Source organism: Protopterus annectens, chromosome 12.part0 (assembly GCF_019279795.1).
Source record: "Protopterus annectens isolate FY-2018-M chromosome 12.part0, PAN1.0, whole genome shotgun sequence".
In the NCBI taxonomy this organism is placed as follows: domain Eukaryota; kingdom Metazoa; phylum Chordata; order Ceratodontiformes; family Protopteridae; genus Protopterus; species Protopterus annectens.
This window is the reverse complement of record NC_056746.1, coordinates 1,419,051,861-1,419,057,453: the sequence shown is the minus strand read 5'-3', so window position 1 is coordinate 1,419,057,453 and position 5,593 is coordinate 1,419,051,861.

The window sequence follows — 5,593 nt, the reverse complement described above, 5'->3', positions numbered from 1 at the left end:
TTTAACCAGGATAGTCCATTGGGCCTGAAGAACCCATTTTCAATGGAGTCCTGGGGAGAAAAGCTCCTCATACAGATTACACAAAGATTAATGTACACACATAGATTGCATGAAGATTACAGAGGTAAATAGACTGATCAAAAGCATTTCAATCAAAGGTAATAATGTCAAAAGTATGATTTTTTTTTTCTTCTAGTAGGATTGAGGATAGGTAGTTAGATGCAGTACTAGTAAGGAGTTGAATAATAGAAGCAAGCAATAATTTGTTACCTGGGATTTGAGAGAAGGAAGGGAAAAAGTGTTCAAGTAAAGTGTAGGTTATGAGGGATGGGAGCAGGAGCATTCCCATGTGGAAGTTAGACGAGAGTGGAGTGATTTTTTAAAGGATGGGAGGCTAGTAATGGTACGAATGGAGGGGGGAAGGGAGTTCCATAGGCGTGCTAGTGAGAAGGACAGGAGGTATTGTCCTGGGGGGTGGAGGGGTCTGTTTGACTGATTTTCTGATTGTCTGATCTTAAGGCCCTGCTGCAGTACAAGTACACAGATGTGTCTGTTACTACAGAAACAGTGTTTAAAAGTACAGGAAGCATTCCATCCATGCAAGTGCTCTGCTCTGCTCCTACCCTACTTTTAGTCCTAATAGAAAGTGTGATGTAATATTTATATTTGTTAAGGACCACATCATTTTAAGGCAAATCCTTAGAGACAACAAAACTGAACTGATTGATACCAAATCACACCATGTAAGGTTAACTATCAGTTCATAACATGATACAGGACCCACTCTGTGCTCTCATAAAACTGTGTTAGGTTCATAACTACAGTACATGAACTTCAAATTAACAGAAATTCCACTATCTTAGCAGATTTTAACTACTACAAAAAATGGGATACATATACCTCAACTATTGGTTATATCCAAATACTCCTTTATTTCATCAGTTAAAATCTCCCTGTACCAAACTGTTAAGGAACCCACTAGAGGACAAAATATTCATGACCTGGTCCATACCAACATGGCATCTATATCAGCTATCCCCCACTACTGCCTTCTACAGTTAAATCTGATCACAAATTGGTAACCTTTTCCTTCAAAATGTCCACATAGTTAGATGCAAATATAAAGTTCAGAGACTTCAAAGGTACAAGCCTTCTACAATTCTATGATGAAGTCACTAAATTCAGATTTAACTGCATTACTCAAGATTTTGACTCAACAACAAGTCTTGTAACCGACCCCTATGTGCTCCTAAATAAATGTATTGACCTGGCAGTCCCTACCACATCCAATCAAAATGTGAAGTTTAAAAGTAAACTAGCCTGGTAATCCAAATGTATAAATAAGAAATGTAATACATGAAAAAAACTTCTTAAACTATAAAGAAAAAGATAATATACTCTCAAATCAAAGTTAACTTTAAAAAGCTATTGAAAAAAAGTAAGAACACCATCAGGAAAATGAAGGTATCCCATGTGGTTTTACAAAGGTAGTCAGCTTTTTTGAGAGATTAACTCAAGCTGCGGACAGTGGAGATGCTATCCATATAGCTTACATCTACCTTGCTAAGGCTTTTGATGCCACTTGTTAGCATAATATACAAGTTGAATAACTCAGATGTAGTTAGCTGGATAACAATTGACTGAGGGATATAATCCACATAGGGAGGAAGGCACGTGCATCCCCAGCAGACATGAAGGTAACAACCAGTGTTCTCACTGCACTGTTCTAGGGCCTCTACTTTTCAGCATATAATTTGCAGATCTCCAGATTACAGATGAGGATATCTGGTTAACCACATTTGCAGGTTATTGCCTTCATCTTCATCATCATCATCATCATCATCGTCATCGTCATCATCATCATCATCATCATCATCAGATAAGGGTCTATGTATAGGCTGATGCAGTGTGGTGATCATCGTACTAACATAACTATACCTATGTAACCTATATTCAAAATTTGTGCATTTCTGGCTAGTAGATAAATCGGTGAATTTGTTATACATAATATATTATAATGCTATACATATTTCACGCAACTTACATGCTCCATCACACAAAATGATATACGCCTCTCTACTACCCCTTATGCTTGTGCCATACCTCCTTGCCTTGTATGAAAACAAGCTTCTCACTGGATTTCAGTACCCAAAAGGCCACACTACCACCCCAGCTGTAAGTCCTTCCACCTTTCACCAGTCACACAGTACTGTGCCCAAACCCTCAACCTGCTCACTCCACCAACCTACCTTTCACAGAGACATTAGCTCCAGATCTAAACACTACCATAAACTAATCAATAAATTCCTGAAATGTATCTCTACGTTTAAACCTAACCTCACACTTGGTGGTGATATCCACCCAAACCCTGGCCCATCCACTACAGATAAACCTACACCCCCTAATTGCAATCCAAATAATCAACCCAGAAGTAATAGGCCATCTAACTCTCTTCTGGCCTGTCACCTCAACATTAGAAGTATAAACAACAAGGTACATGAACTGCATGCTCTCCTCGCTGTTCATTCCCCTGAGATACTCTGTTTAGCTGAAACCTGGTTAAAACCTAACACCACAGACAATGAGGTGCTACCAACTGGGTATAACATACTCAGGCTGGATCGTGCTTCCAGGATGGGGATGGGGTAGTTGTTCTCTATAAATCTAATTTAAATGTTACTAGCAAAGTTATACAACCACCTCAAATTAATAACTTAGAGATTATTGCCAACAAATTGCAACTTAATAAAAATAAATGTATCAATATCATCTGTATGTACATTCCCCCAGGAAATAATATAGCCACACTCGAAGACTCCCTTCACTGGCTATCATGCAACTACCTCCAAGAAACCATATTACTCTGAGATTTTAACATAGACTGGAACACCTGTTCCTCAGAATCCCCAACCACCCATTTTAACCTGCATGCATTCACACAAATCATAACTACCCCTACCAGGATAGGTAAACCTAACCACAAAGAAGGCCTACTTGATTGGATACTTATCAATAGTCACCCCCAACTATACACCTCTGGGACCCTCCCTGGTGACTTAAGTGATCACCTTCTCACCTTCATCAATCGATCTATTAATCAAGCATAAAGCCATTCACCCCCATCAACCCATACTCAAAATGGTAAGAAACAAAAATAACTTTAACCCTGCCAAATTCCAACAGGAACTGAACTCCTGTAAATGGTCAATTCTAAAACACCTCCCCTTAGAAGAAGCAGTTTTATACTTCAACAACAAATTCCTTGAGATCCTTGACTCTCACGCCCCTGTTTGCTCAATAAGAACTAAGGCAAAAACTGTGATATAACTTACAAAAGAATCCAAACTAAAAATCACCCTTAGAAACAAATCATGGGCATTATGGTTTACCACAAAAACCCCCAAGATCGCATTAAATACAGGAAATCAAGGAACGAGACTAAAAAAATCCATTTTACAAGATAAAAAAACTACTGCTATAATTTACAGCAAATAAATCAAAACAACCCTCAGAAGTTTTGGTCAGGTGTAAATTAGCTATTACATCCTGGACAAACGTCTACCCCAACCCCTGCAGCTACCATTGATAAACCACCCAAGGAAGTATCAGACAGTTTTAATAGATTCTTTACTGAGACAATCCAAGCCCTAGCAAGCCAACTACCTCCAAGCTCCCCTGGCCCTGAGGACACCACCCCTAGAAACCAACTCTCATTCAGATACCAACAAGTTGCCACTTCACTTATCCCTACCTTGATCAAAAAATTAAAACCAACTACACTCTCTGCTGATCTACTCCCTGCCAAGTATCTACAAAAAGCAGCTGATGTCATTGCCTACCCCATCTCAATACTAATCAATTAAACCATAATAGAAGCCAAAATCCCCACCATCTGGAAAATATCCTATGTAATCCCACTTCACAAAGTAGGTAGCTCTGCTTTACTATCTAATTATAGGCCAATAGCTATATGATCTCCACTTGCAAAGATTATGGAAAAATGTATTCATAGACAAGTGCTGCACCACCTAATTCAGAATAACCTCATCGCAGACTCCCAGCACGGCTTCCAACCTCACCACAGCACTACTTCAGCCCTCATAGCCTTCTCCAACACCATAAACCATAATCACAACAATAATAGCATATCCTCTGCCCTCTTCTTGGATCTCTCCAAGGCATTTGATATGGTTGATCACCAACTTCTAATCCACACCCTGAAAACATTCTGTCTAGATTCTAAAGCCCTTCAATGGTTTGAATCTTATCTGAGTGACAGACAGCAGACTGTCCTTTGTCAAAACAAACTATTTAACCTTCTACCCAACTCACTTGGGGTACCCCAGGGTTCCATACTAGGGCCCCTTCTGTTCTGCATTTTCATCAATGACCTCTATACTGTTATCCCAAATGTCAGCTGTATCCAATATGCTGATGACTCCACCCTGATCTGCTCAGCCACATCGCAGACTGAACTATGGTCAGCTACCCAGAACACCTTCAACATAATAGAAAACTTGCTCTCTGATCATCGTCTGATCCTAAATCCCCCCCCCCAAAAATATTACTTTTCTCACCAACTCTTAAGTCCACTACATTTACCTTTTCCATAAAATCTAATAATGGGACTATAATCTCCCAAGACACCTCTACAAAACTACTAGGTGTTATCATAGATAACAATCTTAAATTAGACCTACGTGTTAATCATATCATTAAAACCATCAATAAAAAATTAGGATCACTTTACAGGATAAAAGCCTTCTTAACCCCACCTGCTAGAATTGCCATAGCTCACTCTCACCTACTTTCAACTCTCCTGTATGCATCCTCCCTACACACTAATCTAAACAAGACTGTTCTTAATAAACCCTACATCTGCTACAACCACATTGCCAGATTTGCCACTGGTCTGCCTTATAGGACACACCACTGCATCAATCTAAACCAGCTTGGGTGGCTAGAACTGCCCAGCTTGATCCAGTATAATCAACTGATTATAGCTTCTAAAGTACTTTACAACCCAGACAATGCTCTTGCACTTAAAAACATTATCACCCCCTATAACAATCCAAGGCCTCTTCAATCTTCTAACAGACTGCTAGTACAATCTATCAAAACTAATAACTCAGCTGGTGACTCTCTCTTTGCCAACTCTGCAGGTAGATCCTGGAACTCACTCCCAGCTGATATTACTTTACTTATTACCCTGAGTCAATTTAAGGTAAGACTCAAACAATATTTGACACTAAACTGGCAATGTCAATGTACCAGACCTGATTAACTCCACTATAGCACGAGTTAAAACTGTCATTTAGGTTAGCTGTGTTTCTTAAACCAGACCGGTATTATCTTTAAACTTTGGAATTTGTACATCTTCTTAAAGCATGTATCCAATGTATATACTGTATCTGTAATATTAATTGTTACCTTGTAATCTTAATTTGTTTCCTTGGAGCTTTGCTCCCCGGGCCTCCACTAAAAATGGACATGTATCCAGTCAGACTATCCTAGTCAACAAATGTGAAGTAAATAAATAAAATAAATAAATACAATTTCCAGTTCACAATAGATATTGCATTGTGGTTCAGAC